Genomic DNA, 17,620 nt, shown 5'->3' on the forward strand with positions numbered 1-17,620 from the left:
GGCACAGATCAGGTTATAACGACTGAACTGCTTGTTATCCCACACCAGCCTTGCAGAAAATCCCTCTTCCTGTGTGTGTGGAGTGATGTGCTCCAGCTCTTCACTCCTGGGAGTGATGCTTTATGTCCAAAAAAAGCCAAGGATGGTGAAACTGCGCTGCCAAAGGGATGGAGAGCCACTGTCCCACTCGGGATGATCAGGACAGACAGCGGCTCTGTCCCTGCGCTTTTCCAGGCTGCCCCACAGAGCCCAAGCCTGCTGTGCCCTGCCACCCTGAGCACTGGTTTAGCTGGGAATCCAGGTCTCCAGGCTCCTGCTCCTTGCCCTCACACTGTCCTTTTCCCATTGCTGCTGACGGCTTTGCCAGAGCATGGGAAACAGGATTTCATTTTGCTCTTATCCCTGGAGCAGAAACACACAAGTGCCAGGGAAAGAAATCTGAACCACAACCTGGAAATCCAGAGGGATTCAGGTCTGGCATGGCAGGGATCACCCAGGAGCCTCACTGCCAAGCGAAATCCTACACTGAGGTCAGAATCAGGGAGTTTGAAAACATATCCTATCCCCTTTGTGCTGTCTTTGGGCTCCCAGCCCCACATGTGCTCCCCCAGCCCTGCTGCCTTCCCAGCAGTTCAGTGCTTTCCTTTTCCAGCCAGTCCTGTCCATGTAGGTTTTTCATTTCAGGATTAATGTCCCCGACTCCAAAGGCTTCCCAAAGGCTTACACAGGCACCAAGGGGGTAACCCTTCCCTCTCCAGCAGGCAGGAACCTCCCCAGCACCGCTGAGGGAATTAAACAGAGACATCAAAGCCCTGTCAGAGCCAGGGGAAAGGCACAGACATTCCAAGTCCCAGCAGAGTCTCTGTCAGATTTAAAGAGGACAAATCCTTCAGAGATTTCTCCTTCAAGAAAAATGAGGATGGAAGCACGAGGGTTGAAGGGGGTCAAACAGGCAGAGTGCAGAGGAGTGAGCGGGGGGCACAAAGGACAGCACAAAGTCTGTCCCCACTGACACCCCAGAGCCACACCCTGCTTGGGAGGGGACCCTACTGAGGCACCCATGGGAGCAGGCTGTGCTTGGTGTCCTGCCACGTCCTGCCCTGGGATCCCACCAGTGCCCTCCTGCACTCCCACTTGGCTCAGCCCAACCCTCCACCGCCTAACACAGGCCAGCCCCTTCCCAAATCCACATGTTCCCATTGGACCCATCAGCCCATGGACTGATCATACAACATGGAGCAGCTGCCTGGATGGCAGTGAATTTAGGGAATACAAACCAGGCAGGCTCTGGGACATGAGGCTGTTGTGACAGGACACTTTGGAGCATCTCTAATTAGCATCTGCTAATTATCTCGATAATTAGCACTTAATTGCCCCCAACCCCTTGATAAACTGTCCAAGCTCCGAGCTGTTCTGTGTGTGTCCCTCATGTCCCCACCAGTTTGGGCAGCTCAGCCCAGCCCAATCTGGCTCCAAGGGAGGCTGCACGGGGAGCTGCACGGCTAACCCAGCCTCTGCAACCCTCTCCTCATCCTCAGGGGAGGCTCTTTATCTCCACCCTTCCCAGGTGGAACACACGGACATGCCAGCGATGAGAGACGATGACATGGTGGCATTTCAGGGGACTGAACACCAGAGACCCCTGATAGCTGCTGGACGGTGAAAGGGATGGGATGGGATGGGATGGGATGGGATGGGATGGGATGGGATGGGATGGGATGGGATGGGATGATGTGGGAGCCCAGGGCTCTGTGGAGTGAAATGGGGGGAATGGGAATGGTGTGGGAGCCCAGGGCACCACAGGGTGCTCAGTGCTGAGGTGGGGGGTACCCAGCCCTTCCTGGTGAGCCCATGGCTGCTCCTGCCAGGCTGGTCAGGTGCTAGCAGGACCATGGGTGCTGGACATGGGCACCCTGAGCCTTGTCTGAGCCCTGGCACTCGGGGGCGTGACAGGGGCTGAGTGTTGGTGAGCCCTCCCTGCCTGCTTGGAGCTGGGGGGATCCCTGGAATAAGTCCTAGTCCCCAGAACCTGGGACTGGGACTCCTCAGGCCCCATAGCACTGGCTGGACCACACATCCTCCCCTTGCCCATGGCTGTCCTGTCCGTGTGATCCAATCCAGCCCCACACTGCCAGGGGTTGGGGACGCTGCTCACAGAGGGGCCCGGTGAGCTGTGGGGGTGAAAGGAGCATGAAGGGATCCCAAAGGATGGGGTGATCCTCCTCAGCCCTGACCCCAGTAAGGGAAGGATGAAGGGTGCTAAAGGATGGAGTGATTCCCCAGAACTGTCTGCAGACCCTGGACATCCTGCAGGCAACAGCCAAGAGACTCCTGAGCTCGCAGACAGAGGGAAGGGTCAGGAAAGAACAAGGCGACACCGTGGGAGAACAGAATCCTTCAGGAGGAGGGACAAGGACACAATGGGTGCAAAGCCCCAGCTCATTCCCTTCTCCATAACACCACCCAAGCTCCCAGGAGCAGATTTGGATGAACTCACAGCCTGGCAGAATACACGGACAAACTCCAGGAATTATGGATGCAACAATTACAGAAACCTTTTTGGCTGATGAGAACACCCAAATTTCTCCCAAGAGGTCACTCTGGTCACCACAGCAGTGGTAGGAGCTGGGATCTGTGCCAGGCAGGGAACTCTGCCAGCTCTGCTGTGGGCAACCCGTGAGCACAGTGCACTCAGCTCCACAGCCAGCGAAAAACAGCAGCAGCAACTGGAGATGGAGTCTATTTTTCCTGGGAAAATAGGAATCAAATGGAACATGGCTGCTGTATGAACGGCACCTGGGGAGCACTCGCTGGGGCCCTGTGACCTCTGTCCCACCACGGAGCTGGGGGATGCTCCTGTGCTTTCCCTCCTGCCACAGCCCCACACTGGGGCGGAGTCCGGAGCAGGGAGCGCAGGGATTGAATCCCTGCCATTCCAGGGAAAGACCTTGGACTGGAGAAGGACACACCAAAGCACAGGTGGCCCCTTGCAGTCCTGTCTCCTACAAGCTCTTTTCTTCTCCAAGTGCTTCCGAGCAAACTGTCCAGAACTGTGGCTCCAGGATGCCCCAAATCCCCCCTGGCTCACCGTGCCCGGGGTGTCCAGCACAGGGGAGCCTCTGCTCTGCCCTGGTGCCAGACACTGCGTGGGGGACGCTGGCACATCCTGGTGACAGCTCAGGTGAGGGACTACCCCAGAGCCACCTGGGGCTGCCTCAAACCAGGAGGACATTCTGGGAGATCCAGGCAGGAATTCCTGATGGCTGCACACCAACACTGGCATTCGGGGCCCACACCAAGGTCCCCCAGCCAGAAAGGAGGACAGACCCCACACTCAGGCCCCACATCTGCCCTCCCTGTGTCTCTCAACTCTGTCCCGGAGAAATGGCAGGACGTCAACAGGGAGGTGAAGTCCCTGCAGAAGCTGTGGCCCCCCAACACCATTGAGCAGCAGGGTGTCACCTGTGGGACCACATGGCCTGGGTGACCCTGACTCGTAAGTATGGCATGGATGGGGGTCCCATAAGTGGGGATTTAGGGGGTGTTTAAACACATAAATGGATGTTTGTGCCCCATAAACGGGGTTTGGGGAGTTGTTTGTGTTCATAGATAGGGGCTGGGGAGTGTTGGGATGCGTAAGTGGGGAGTTGAGGAGTGTTTGGATCCTTAGATGGGGGTTTGAACCTCACAGATGGGGGTCAGGGGTGCCATAGACTATGGCTGGGCACCATAGACTGGGTCTGGGGGGTGTTTGGACCCATAGATGTGAGGTTAAGGGGGAACAAAGACACATAGATAAGGGCCAGGGAGGCATTGGGCTCCCTAGGTGTGGGATTGAGGGGTACGGGGACCCATAGATGAGGGTTTAAGGGACACCATCACCCACAGATATGGGGCAGAGGGGTTTTGTGACTCACATCTAGGGGTCAGGGTGCACTTGGAAGGCACAAGAGCCACAGCCAGGCTTGGGGGCTGTCCTGAGATGGGCCCTGGTATGGGGCAGGGGCCACCCCAGGAATGGTGTGGGGCACTTGAGGCACATGTGGAGCAGGCAGTGATGTCTCCCTGTCCAGCTGGTCATGGAGCACTGTCTGGGCTCGGCCCTTGAGGGTTGGTGACAGGGACAGAGCAGTGGGGTGTCCCACGGACCCCCCAGTGCCCCAGGAGCAGCTGCAGGAGGTGGGCACTGAGCTGGGTATGGCTGGCTCCACAGCAACCACCGAGAGCTGGAAGCATCCGTGTGGGGACACGGCATCGAAAGGTTTGCAGGTGGGAGCCCAGAACAATCCTTCACTGGACAAAACAGCTCCTAATCCTATTTTTATGTTGTGGTAAGAGCGTGCCCTACAATTCCCAGGGAGGCTCTTACAGGGAGAGAGACATCAGGCATGGAAAAGGAAAAAGCCTGAGCCCGCAGCCACAGGGAGGCAGGGCTGGGGAGGATGAGTTACGGGCAGAGACTGAGAGAATTTAATTTGTATGGCCTAGAAAGGCAGTGCTGGAGGGGGAACAGGATAACGCTGTATAAATATCTAAAGGGCAGTTGTGTGAGGAAGGGGAAAAAAAGTGACGCATGCAGCAGTCGTGGGAGGGACGTGATGGTCCGGAGCTGGGAACAGCTTCCCGAGGGAGCAGCAGGCTGCTGCAACCTGGTGGGCAGGAGCAGGAAGGCTGCCAGAGCCTGTGTGGGGCTCCGGGGCAGCAGCAGGAAGGAGCAGCTTGGCACGGGAAGCTGGTGGCCCTGACACAGCTGGGAGGCTGTGGTGGCACTGTCCCCACAGCCCCCAGCAGCGACCAGTGGCGACCAGCAGTGACCAGTGGTGACCAGACCTCTGAGGTGCTGCTCCCATTGGCTCAGCACAGAGCTCCAGGTGCCCTGGCAGAGCCTGACCTCTCCATTCCCTCTGTCACCACAGCTTCCCAAAGGATGGAATCACTAAGGCTGGAGAAGCCCTCTGGGATCACTGAATTCAACCCTTAACGCAGCACTGCCAAGGCCACCACTTCCCCACGTCCCCAGGTGCCACATCCACGTTTTATGAATACTTCCAGGGATGGTGACTCTACCACTGCTCTGGGCAGCCCGTGTCAGTGCCTTTCCATGAAGAATTTTTCCCTCATGTCCAATCCAGACCTTTCCTGGCACAACCTAAGAACTAAGGCATTGAAACCTGAATCCTTTCTAGCTCAGAAATTTCCTGCAGAATTCCAGCCTGAGGCTGACCTGCTTCCCCTTGGCCATGAGGAACTTGTCCAGGCTGTTTTTGGGTGTCCTTGGAGCACAACCTCCCAGGCTGGGCTGTGTGGGATGAGCAGAAACCACAGAAGTGTCAGAAGGGAGCGTGCTCCCATTCCTGTCTGTGTTCCTGCCCCCCTCCTGGCTCTTCCCTGCAAATTCGAGCTGCTTTTCACAAACGCATTTGCTTTTTCTTCTTCAAAATAAAAAAAAAAAAAGAAAAAAAAAAAAGAAAAAAAAAAAAAGAAAAAAAGAGGCTTTTCTCTGTGCCGTTGCCATGTGCAAACCCACACAAACACCAGGAAAAGCCGGCGCTGGCTCCGCATGGCCCGTGCCCGCAGAGCCCCTGTCACACAGGCAGAGCCAGAAAACAGGAGAAAAATAGATTTTCCCTTCAGCCCTTCCAGACACATGACTGAGACTTATTATAGCAATACCAGGCACAGGGGGTGCGCAGAGGCTGTCCCTGTGTGCTCCTCCCCTCGCTGATGAGCCCCTTCCCCCCCAGTGGAAGTGGGGCAGGTTCTGTGCCAGCTGCCCCCAGAGCACAGCAGTGCTGGGGAAGGATTCCCAGGGTAAGGAATCCCTCACACTGGGGCTCCAGGGGGAAGGCAGCCATGGAGCACAGCTCCAGCAGCAGATGGTGCTCCTGGGGAGGATGGTTTGGAGCGTTCAGATTGAAGAAGGGAAGGATCCAAGGAGACCTCAGAGCCCCTCCCAGTGCCTAAAGGGGCTCCAGAAGAGCTGGAGAAAGATTTTGGCCAAGAGCCTGGAATGACAGGATAGGGAGGAATGGCTTCCCATTGCCAGAGGGCAGGGTCAGATGGAATTTTGGGAAGGAATTGTTTCCTGTGAGGGTGGCCCTGGCACAGGGTGCCCAGAGCAACTGTGGCTGCCCCTGGATCCCTGGCAGTGCCCAAGGCCAGGCTGGATGGGGCTTGGAGCAACCTGGGACAGTGGAAGGTGTCCCTGCCCGTGGCAGGGAGTGGGACTGGACGAGCTTTAAGGTCCTTTCCAACCCAAGCCATTTTAGGATTTACCTAGGATTCCCAGCTCTTTACCTGGCTCTGAGCCTGGTGCATGTTCCTGACCCCTCAGTTTGCAACATCACAGCACAAAGCACAGAATTTGTGTGTGCTGGCAGCTCTTCCTCCTCCCTTTTCCTTTTCCTTTTCCTTTTCCTTTTCCTTTTCCTTTTCCTTTTCCTTTTCCTTTTTTCTTCTCTTCCTCCTCCATCCCCATCCACCTCCCCAGCACAGGGGGACCACGGCCACACACTGCCAGAGGCAGGAGCTCCAGCAGCTCAGCCTTTGGGATGATTATCCTGTATCCAGTTATCTCCAAAGGTTTTCCAACATGAGCATGTCTGTATATGCACATTTCCAAGTGCATCCGTAATTACCCAGGTTTCTGGGAGGAGGGAAACTGGTGCTGCTGACACTGGAACTCCTGTCCAGCCAGCTGTTAGTTGGTATGGAAACCACATCTGTCACTTCTCAGGCCTGTTAAATAACCCAGGTCATCCAGGCCTTCCCCACTGGGGTGTGTGCCCACCCTGAATTTTGCTCTCTCCTCTGCTTTGATGCCAGTGTACCCCCAAAGAGCAGCGAGGGAAGGGGCAGCATCCCAGTGCCTGGGCACAGCAGACAACTCACAGCTCACTGCTCAAGAGAACAAGAGTGGCACAGGGCAGGTGTCACTCCTCACTGAATCCTGGCAGATCCATTCCACTGGAGTAGTGGGAAGGTCTGTCTGTGCCTGGGCTCTCCTTGGGCCCTGTGGCCCCAGGACTCAGAGCTGTGTCCCACACTGGGAACAGAGCCAGGGCAGCACAGAACCACAGGATCCCAGAATGGTGTGGGTGGGAAGGGATCTTTAAAATCATCTTGTTCCATCCCCTGCCTTGGGCAGGGACACCTTCCACCAGACCAGGGTGCTTCAAACCCCATCCAAACGCCATGAACACGCCCAGGGATCCAGGGGCAGCCACAGCTGCTCTGGGCACCCTGTGCCAGGGCCTCCCCAGCTGGGCAGAGCTCCTGCCCTGCCCAGGGCACCCAGGCCCGCTCAGCACATCCCTGCAGGGCTGGTGTGAGGCCACAGAGCTGACTGTGGAGGCTTTTCCAAGGTCACTGCAGAGGGTGTGGGGGTGTGGGAAAAGAAGACACCAGTCTGATCCATCCATGGGGATCAGCTGGACCCACAATGCTTTTCTTGGTTGCACATGAAGGGCTTCACCACCTCATTCCCAGAGGAAGCTTACTCGGAGTCCCTCACTATGGAGCCAGGCTGAGAGAGCTGAGGATGTTCAGACTGGGGAAGAGAAGGATCCAGGGAGATTTTAGAGGCCCTCCCGGTGTCTGAAAGGGCTCCAGGAGAGCTGGAGAGGGACTGGGAATAAAGGGTCTGCAAGGACAGGACACAGGGAATGGCTTCCCACTGCCAGAGGGCAGGGCTAGGTAGGATACTGGGAGGGAATTGTTCCCTGTGAGGGTGCTGAGGCCCTGGCACAGGATGCCCAGAGAAGCTGTGACTGCTCCTGGATTCCTGGAAGTGTCCAAGGCCAGGCTGGACATGGGGGCTTGGAGCAGTTTGGGATAGTGGAAGGTGTCCCTGCTCGTGGCAGGGGTGTGGAACTGCATGAGCTTTATGTCTCTTCCAACCCAAGCTATTTGGGGATTCCATAATTCCCTCATTCTCCAGTTTCCATTATCACTCCTCTGCAGCTTTAACTCTTTCAGCCAACCTGAAAAAAGAGGGGAGCAAGGGAGCACCAGGGGACTCCAGCCCCGTGTGCTGTCCCAGGGGCTCTGGTGTCTGCTGCTCATCCAGGGCAGCTGTGGGAGATGGAGCCGTGCCTGGTGGGACTGGGACATTCCCAGGGGTCAGGAGCCAGCCATGCAGGGCAGAGGGGAGGGGCTGGGCAGGGGTGAAGGGTCCTGGAAGCGTATGGGTGCTCAGGGATGTCCCTCCACACAGGAGTCATGCAGGACAAGGGGATCAGCCCCAGGGGGCTCTTCCAGGGGGGCTTTTCTCCAGGGCAGCTGCCCAGGCTTCCCCAGCAGACATCAGCCCAGAGGAGCAGCCTTGGCTCCTCCAGAGCTGGGGCTGCAGCTGGATCCCTGCCCAGATGCCTCCTGGATCAGGAACGATTTATCCTGGTCCCAGACCTGTCCTGAGGCACAAGCAAAGCCCTTTGGTGTGCCTGGCAGAGGTTCCTCAGCCAAAGACAAGCTAAAATGGCCAAGATCAGAATCCTCCCATTCCAGCCCAGCCTAGCTTTGATTCTTGGCAGGGATTCAGCTGCAGCCCCAGCCCTGGAGGAGCCTTCCCAGCACCTGCTGGGATCCTTGCACAGAACACCCCAGGGTGCTGGTGGGGGGGTGCTGGCCCCTGCTGAAGTGCTCCTGGGCTGGGGGATGAGGTCAAGGCACTGCTGGGACACAGCACATTCCACACCCCGTGTCACTGCAGAGTAATGGGAAAGAAAAGAGCTCCCAGAGATCCTCACGTGACAAGGAGGAGCCATTCCAGGGGGGCTTTCTCAAGGGCAGGACTGCCCCACTCACAGATCCTATTAACAACTGCTCCCAGTCCAGCACATCACCCATTCCAGGGGCTGCCAGGGGCTGAACAGGGGAGCAGCCTGTCCCCAGCATGTCCCCAGCGTGTCCTTGCACCCCAGTGCTCAGCCTGGGCACAGGAGACATCAGCTCCCACCTCCTACCTTGGGCCAGGGATCTGTTCTTTTCCTACCTTAACGTCTTCCCCTGGCTGTGCCCACAGCCCAGGACCCTGTGCCACGCCGTGTCCCCTGTCTCCAAGGCCAGGCCCTGCTGCTGCAGAGCTGGAGGTGAGCAGTGAGGGCAGGCACAGCGCCCTGGCCAGGAGAGGCTGTTAATTGAACAGCTAATTAGATCCCAGGAAACCTCCTGGACTGCGAAGCTCCAGTCCGGCCACCCCCTGAAGACGTTGTCCATGCCTGGATTGCTGCCTGATTCCCATCTACATAATTCACCCTAATCCTTCAGCGTGGTTCTGGCGAGCTCAGCTCATGGCTCACCGGGTTTGATCCCTGCTCCAGCGGCGCTAACGAGGCCAATGGCACAGAGCAGGGACACAGGGATGGCTCCCAGGCACGGATTCCCCATTAATCCCACCATATGTTCCCAACCTGCTCTCCTCTGCCACCCTCGCCCCAGTGCAGCACTGGAGGACACCGAAAGCCACGGGAGGAAGAGCAGGGGAGGAAGGCTGTCCCCTGCGGTGGGGTGTTCCCAGCCCTGCGTCCCCTCGGCTCCCAGCTGTGGCCAGGGCAGGGTTTGGCAGGGCTGGGGGACCCGAGGGGAGCTGGGATTTTGGATGAGGGCAGGGAACAGCTCCCGCCCAGAGATGTAGCACCTGCTGTCATCTCCAGGGACAGCCCATCCACCCCGACCCAACCCACGGGGACAGGAGGACAAGGAGCCAGACATGGCCCCTCCAAACATCCCGCATGCCTGGAGCCGCCCCTCCCTGTCACACCTGCGGGATGTGACACACCTGTCCCCTCAGGGCGGGCAGCAGCAGCCCCCCCTTTGCTGCCCCTTTTCCCGGGTGTGCAGCTGGAGCTGAGCCCGGAGCGCCAGCGCCGCTCCCACTCCCGCGGGCTTCCCCAGCCCTCCAGCCGTGTGACGGCACAGGGGAGCTGGGGGCACCTTAAATGCCCCCCAAGTGCCCCTCCACAGCCTGCCAGCCGCGGGTTGGGCAGGAGGAGGCAGGAGGGGTGTCAGAGAGGTTTCTAGAGAGCCCTGGCTGGGGATGAGCCCAAGCATTCACAGCTCCCTGTGGCTCCATGCTGTGCTGTGGCTCAGGAGAGCCAGGCACAGCCACCAACCTAAAGCCTCCTCAGCTTTTGGGGCTGCTGCAAAGGGCTTGAGCCACCAGCCAGGCCCCCAGTCTCCTGCTTCTCCCAGTCCCCAAAGCCTGGAGGTGGCCGTGGGCAGCAGACCCTGCTGTGGCTGCTCGGGGATCTGTGAGCAGGGAAAGGTGCTCTGCAGAGGCACTCAGAGCCCAAATTAGCCACACTGGGCTCAATCTGAGATTCTGACAGCGGATGCCAAATTTATTTCCAAACGCACTGTGGAAATGTCAGCGTGCTGGTCGGAAGGAATCGGGTACATGCTCCCTTTTAAATAGCACCAAGCATATGGGAGGAGGATGATTAGATTGCTTCCAAGCTGCCAAATTTCTTTGCTGCAGCTAAAAATCTTCTCCAAAATGTCCCAGCCCACAGTGTTTCTCAGCACTGAAGTCTGTGCCGAGACTTTGCCATTGACAGTTGTGCTCTGAGCAAGAAAACACAGCCCTGCCGTGCAGTCCCAGGGGTCCCAGCCCTCCAAGGCTCAGGGGGTGCTTTTGCCTCCTTTTGGAAGCTGGAGAGATTCCTCCCCTCCTGCAGCCCTACCCTTGGGGAGGGAGCAGAGTTCCCTATGTAGAATCATAGAATATTTTGGGTTGGGAAGGACCTTAAAGATTATCTAGTTCCAGCCCCTGCCATGTACATCAAGTACAGAGTGACAAAAGCAGCCCAGCAGCTGCTGGCAAACCAGGAGAGCAGGGAAAGCCCCTTTAGCTCCCTGGGCTTCCATGGAAAGGCATCTTGCAGTGTCCCCAGCAGCTGGGACCTCCGTGCTCCCAGCACAGGTCCCTCACAGCTCAGCCAGGTGACAGCACAGGTGACAGCTCGGGAGAGAGCAGAGCACCCTCCACTGCCCAGGATGGAGCTCAGGCCTCGTGCTCAGTGGGGTGTGGGGGGAATGAGGATGGGAGGAGATGGGAGTGTGCTCTGGGCTTCTTGCTCAATGCTGCAGAAGGGACCAATGTCCCGCCTGAGTCAGGACACCCAGAGCCCAGCAATGCCATGGCATTCCCTACAGATCATCCCACATCCACCCTCAGTTTGGGGGCACACCCAGAGCCCAGCAATGCCATGGCTTTCCCTACAGATACCCCAGATCCACCATCAGTTCAGGGGGAAGCAATGGAAGCCACCACAGCCACTTTTCCCAGGATCAGCAGTCCAAAGCACTGTGATGTCCCTCATCCCAGCCTCAGGTAAGGGGGGACCTTGGGACCACCCAAACCCTTTCTGCCCCATGGGGGCACTGAAGAGGGCACAAACAGCTGCTCTGTGCCTGGCAGGGGGATTCTTCTCCCCATGGGTGACACTGCAGGGACTGTGGTGGCCTTCCCAGGAAAGGATATGACCGGCACTGGTTTCCAAATCTGGGGATGGTGCCCTCTCCCACCCGGCCCATGTCCTGCCAGTCCTGTGTGGAATTCCTGGTTCCAGTCAGGACCAGACACACACTGTCCCTCCAAAACAAACCTCCACCAGCCACCCTCACACTACCAGCAAGACCTGAGGGGACCCAGGGCCATGTCCTGCCTTTGGATGTGGGACTAATCTGTGACCCCTCGGGGACCCACTGATCACACACAGATCTGCTGGATCACAGACTCCAAACCCTCCTGTCCTACACCTGCACTGCCTCTCCATGGTGCTCTCCATGCCTAGGACTCCAAGAAAGGCACTCAGTGATGCCAGCCATGCCAGCCGTGCCAGCCACCCTGTCCCTGCTCAGTGGGCGGAGGGAATCCAGTGTTGGAAGGAGGCAGAAGCTCCAACCCAGTGGGGAGCAGAGCATCACCTGCATGGTCACAGGGCAGAGCTCTGTCCTCGGGCCACGGTGCCCAGAGGGTATCAATGGTTCCACCTGGAAGGGTGAGGGTGCCAGAGCCAGGGATGGCCCAGGATGTGGCCCGGGGCAGGAGCAGGAGCCTGGAGCCCAGGAGAGTAGCACAGCTGCTCCCAGCTCCGCTCCCTGCCCACACGCTGCCGCGTGGCGGGTGGGAGGTTTTTCTCTGCATTGCAAATCCCTTCTTGTGTGAGTGCTGCAGTGCTGCTTGGAAGGAAAACAACCCCTCTGGAGCGAGCCCAGGGGTCCAGAGCAGCACCAGCACCTCCTCCTGCCCCAGGCAGCCCTTGGGTCCGTTCCCAGGGTGCCTGGCTCGGGAGATAAAGCCAAAGCCTCCCTGGCAGGCAGCCTGGCTGGGAGCAGCACCAGCCATTCCCATTTCCCTGTGCTTGTCTCTGGCACAGACAGCCCCAGCTGAGCTCTCCCTCCAGACCTGGGGAGTGGGAGGAGGAGGAGGAGGAGAAGGCAGAGGGAAGAAGGCTCCCTGGTCTGCAGCAGCTGGCTGGAAGCAGGACAAGGGCTTTGGAAAGAGGGGAAGCATCCCTGGGAGCATGGGCCAGGTGCTGTGGGGGTGCCACGGGGATGCGGATCCAGGAGTGTGGGAAGCCAGACTGGGGGTGGGGGGGATCTGCTCCATTTTGGCATCTGCTGTTGGGTGAGCTGCTCACCTGCACTGGGCTGGGTCTGTGCTGAGCCCCCAGGAGTAGGGCTGCCCTTTCCCAGAGCGGGGATTCCATGCTGGAAGCCGTCCCCTGCCAATCCCAGCCTACTGATGCATCCCCACACCGCCAGCCCCTGGCAGCTCATTCTCCTCCCAGACACATGGCACTGCTGGGCTGGGGAGATCTTCCCAGAATCCACAGAAAAACAACCCCCACATCTGCTGCTGCGTGAGGTCCCTCATAACCAGGGTTTTGGGAGCCACCTGAATGTTTGGCACAGCTCTGCAGGAAGACAGAGACTGGATTTGTGTTTCTCAGGGATTAGTGGATGGAGGAATGCAGGGAGAGTGTCCTAGGGCTCTTTCCAGGGGACAAGCCTTCTGTGCCTTCAAGCACAGAATCAGTAAATGCAGGGAGCCCCTCAGGAGGAGATCTGCCCCTAAAATCCATGGCTGTTCCTGCTCTGGGCACTGGGACACCGAGCAAAGCAGATGCAGGGAGGGAGGGGGGTGCCTCTCACAAGGGACAGAAAATTCCTGTAGGCTTGGCCCAGCCCACCCATTCCCAGTGGGAATCTTCATGCTGATGAGAGTTGAGGAGGGGGAAGAAGAAAAAAACATGTAACCCTAAAAACAAGGCACAGCAACCCCTGGTAGCAGAGCTGTGTCTGGGGTGGGGTCCTGGGGGAGGATTCCAGGCGCCAAAGCTTCTGGGAAGAAGCCCTGAGGGATGTGTGGGGTTGGGATCCACCTGCCCTCAGTGGACCCTGTGGGTCTGGCTCTGCCCCATCTTCCCATCAAAGCATCCACCACCCCAGCTCTCTGGATTCAGACAGCTCTTTAGAACAAATCCATCCATCCATCCATCCATCCATCCATCCATCCATCCATCCATCCATCATTCCCTGCCTGCCTCTGTCCACAATTTCCTCTTTTATCTCCACACAACCCAAGTCCAATGCCGGTCTAGATGGCTGCTTATCCCAGTGAATCTCCATTTTTCCACTCCAGTGTGCCTGGGGGATTCTCCCCAGGGAAGGTGTGTGACTCCTTCTTTGGGTTCAGCCAGAAGATGGATCTGCAGTGCTTTGCTTGGACAGACATCACTTTGAAAATGTGGCCCAGGGCAACAGACACCAACCCTTAACATATCCAACCTCCAGTCTCCAAACTGGAAAGTGCCACCATTCCCACACAGGGGTATCCCAGTGGCACAGGCAGGGCAGGAGCACATTCCATGCACACAGCCTTGGCCTGGCCCTTGAGCACCACAAGCAAAGGCATCTCCAGGGCCCTTGTACTCTCAGATCCCAAGTGGAGAGGGATCACCACTCTCCTGGTCAGGAGCAACAGGACAGGCTGAAAGGCATTGAGGAGAGAGGTTGGGGGGCACAGAGGAGAGGGGCTGGGCACACAAATGCTGGAGGCATATGTGGAGTTTCTTTCCTCACCCTTTCCTTACAGGATAGAGAAGGGGGAAAAAAAAAGCAAAATAAAGCAAACCTAACAACTCCAATTTCTCTCTTAATGAATAAATGAAACGCATCCCAAGAGGCAATTAAGCGCTTCGAACCAAACATGTGTCACATACATTAAAAAAAGCAACCCAGAGAGAAATGCAGCAGCTGCAGTGAAGGGAGGAGGCAGCTGATGACTGCTGGGGGCAGGGAACTGGGGCTGCTGCTCCCACCGTAGTGTTTGGGTCCCCCAGGGGAAGGGACTCCCACTTAGGGAGTGTGGGGACTCCCAATACCCAGAGGTTTCTCCCATCCTGAGGACATCACTCTGCCCTGCGAACCATTCACCTTTGTGCCCCATGGGACTGGGACCATTGCTCCCAAGTCTTCCTTCCCAAATCCAAAAGTAAGTTTTTCTCACCCTCCCTCCTGATGTGACCTCCAGGGAACACCCAAATCCACCTGAGCTCTTGTCCCTGTCCCTGTCCCTGTGCTGCCTGGAGTGTGGCTGTGTCTCAGCTTTCCCCAGGCGCTGTCCAAGTGACACTGGTGGCCTTTGCTGCTGGGAGGAGGAGGAGGAGGGCTGAGAAAGGCTTCCCTGCAGTACAGAGGGGCTGTAACTGGGTTGGGCAGGACCTGAATCCTCATCCCGGCATAACAGCCACCCCATGGGTGGATGTCTGACCTCCATCCTCATCCCCAAATCTCCTTCACATCCCTGCACCATTCCCAGAGCCTTCATGTTGGGAGAGCCCTCCAGAATCTAGCCTGCAGAGAACCCAGGGGTCTTTTCTTCTAGAACAGTCCCAGAAGGCTACAAAGACTCCCTTTATTGGCCCAAAATGAGGCAAAAAGATCAGCTCGGCTAAAAGCCTCCATGGATTTTCCCGTGACACAACTCAGAGCAGCAGCTGCAGTGAAGCAGTCCCGTGCTGTGAGAACCCTGAGCTCCCAACACTCTGAGCTCTTTGGAGAAGCTGTGCTTTATTTCTGGGTGCTGGCACAGCAGAACAGGGCACCCACAGCAGCCCCTGCACCACTCCCACCCCTCGGGGTCCCACAGGGCTGACAGGCTGTGAAGGACAAACCCCTGACACGCTTTGGATGCTCACTGGGTTTTCTGACTATCTTCTCCCTTTGGGAGGCCAAATCCAGACTCTTCGAGTGTTTGGGTTTGGCTGGGCTGATGGAGCTGGTGTCACGTTCTGGAGCACACCAGGAAACCTTTCCTGATGTGGGAAAGCCATGGGATTTATCCCTCTGTTCACCCTGCCTGCTGCTTTCAGAACACGTCCCTTCCTCACGGAGCAGCAAGCTGCAACAACGCTGCCCAAATCCAGAGCCCTGCCCTTCCCACAGCTTTCCTGAGCCACAGGGTTCCCGTGGGCTGACAAGTTCCCTGTAGGAGCCTCCTTCTCTGACTTGTCAGAGTGGTGCAGCCTCTGCATCCTCGTGCCCACCCTGCCCACAGCGAGCCCAGACCTCGGGGAGCACATCACAAGCTGAGGGTGCAGAGCACAGAGCAAAGCAAGGCAAGGGGAAGCCCCAGGGATCCCACCTGCCTGGGGGATGCCCCAGGGATCCCTATGCCTGGGGAGTGTGGGTCTGCTCCCCACCTAGCTCGTGGCTGCTGTTCCGTGGGCTCTGCCTCCACTGCTCCTGGGCTTTGGCATTGCTCACAGACCTCCCTGCCCCAGGGACACCTGAAACAGTGTCATGTAGTGACTTACAGTGAGTGTCCACACCAGTGTCCTGCAGTGTCCATAGCAGTGTCCTGCAGTGTCCTCCAGCCACCTTCTGTCCCCACACCAGAGCATTGCCAGCACCTCACAGCAGCTCAGCCCTGTCCCTGCACAGCCCCGTGCCCCTGCTCTGCCAGCAGGGCCTCTGCTGCCCTCCTGGGCAGAGAGCAGCACCCCAAGAGATGACACAGTCCCCAGCACCCACAGCCTCCTCGTGCCACTCACCCAAGGAACCCCTGGAGTCACACTGTGTTCCCACCAAAGTCCTGCCCCGAGCACTCACAGTCCGGCCGTGGCTCTCCCAGGTGGCACAGCTCTCTGTCCCAGGTGGCACAGCTCTCCCAGGTGGCACAGCTGCTGCAGGATGCTGGTGGCCCATGCGCTGGCTGTGGCAGAGCTGGTGGCAGCTCGGTGTCCGCCCTCACCGGGGGCCTTGGGCTGAGGAGGGACAACACACACGTGAGCACAGGGAGCTGTGGATGCACCCCAGTGTCTTCCCTGGCTCAGAGCCGAGAATTGTTAAGGTTTAGGAAGACATTTCAGATCACCAAATCAACCCAGCACTGCCACCATGTTCACCAGTGGCCCCTGTCCCAAGTGCCACAGCCACACGCCTTTGGAACACTTCCAGGGATGGTGACTCCACCACTGCCCTGGGCAGCTGTGCCAGTGCCTGAGAACCCTTTCCATGAAGATATTTTCCCTAATACCCAAACCTAAACCTCCCCTGGCACAGCTTGAGGCCATTTCCTTTCATCCTGTTCCCTGGGAGCAGAGCCTGACCCCCCCAGCTGTCCCCTCCTGTCAGGGAGTTGTGCAGAGCCACAAGGTCCCTCCTGAGCCTCCTTTTCTCCAGGCTGAGCCCCTTTCCAGCTCCCTCAGCCACTCCTGGTGCTCCAGCCCCTTCCCCAGCCCCATTCCCTTCCCTGGGCATGCTCCAGCCCCTCAAGGTCTTTCTGGTTGTGAGGGGCCCAGACCAACCTGGGGCTCCACAGAGCTGCTCTCAGCAGTCCGAGGAGAAATGAGCGTCAAGGCTTGAGAAGAGCCAGAGATGCCACCAAGAAGGGCAGGGCACCTCCCCGCTGCTCTCAGCCAGCCTGGCTGCTGCAGCAGGGACAGGCACATCTGTCCTCCCCGTGCACTTCCCAAAGAGCAGCTTACACCCGGATCAGATTAGGGGAAGAAAACTGCATTGCAATAAATCCAGGGAGGGAACTGCCTGCCCGGGCTTTAATCTGAGAGGAGTCTTCAAGATAAGAGCATTAAGAGGGGATGAAGCAGCCTCGGTGCAGGGATGGTCCGGGCTGGTCCCTTGTCTGGGATTTGGCAGAGGGAAAGGGCTGTGCCATGCCCTGGCACCTGGGAGCAGCTCCACACACGCTGTCACCCCTGAGCAGGCTCTCCATGGCTGCAGGACAGGGCACAGCACACACAGCATCGCTCCAAATGACAGGAGTCTGGAATTCCAAGTGGGAAGGACAGCCTGGTGTTGGGTGGGACACCTCGGAGCAGGGTGGCATCTGCCCCACAGCCCCTCCTTCCAGTGAGGGGACCTGGCACCTTCCAGATCCCAGTGCACTTCAGCCCCAAGTAGGGACTACATTCCCTTCTCTGGAAATCCCTCTCTGGAATGTGGGCACAGTGCACTTTGCAGAGCTCTGCTCCTCCCTCAGAGCCCCAGAGACATCCTCACCTGGGTGACCCCAGGCCCTGCCCCGGGGATGGGACAGCAGCTGCTGCACCAAGGCAGGAAGAAGCTGCCTGCTCTCCAGCTGGCTCCTCTG

At 58.0% G+C, this 17,620-nt stretch overlaps 1 protein-coding gene across 4 annotated transcripts in view; it reads right to left on the minus strand.

Annotated features, from left to right (window-relative positions):
* DLGAP4 (DLG associated protein 4) overlaps positions 1-16,239 on the minus strand; it is a 116,669-nt gene extending 100,430 nt beyond the window's left edge. For 2 of the 4 annotated variants that reach the window (XM_088175016.1, XM_088175015.1), the window contains exon 1: positions 16,120-16,239. The gene's annotated coding sequence lies outside the window, so the exon portion shown is untranslated. The remainder of the gene's footprint in view (positions 1-16,119) is intronic. The other 2 variants (XM_088175018.1, XM_088175017.1) reach the window with 1 other exon arrangement.
* Positions 16,240-17,620: the final 1,381 nt, after the last annotated feature.

This window comes from Sturnus vulgaris, chromosome 17 (genome assembly GCF_052056855.1).
Source record: "Sturnus vulgaris isolate bStuVul1 chromosome 17, bStuVul1.hap1, whole genome shotgun sequence".
In the NCBI taxonomy this organism is placed as follows: Eukaryota; Metazoa; Chordata; class Aves; order Passeriformes; family Sturnidae; genus Sturnus; species Sturnus vulgaris.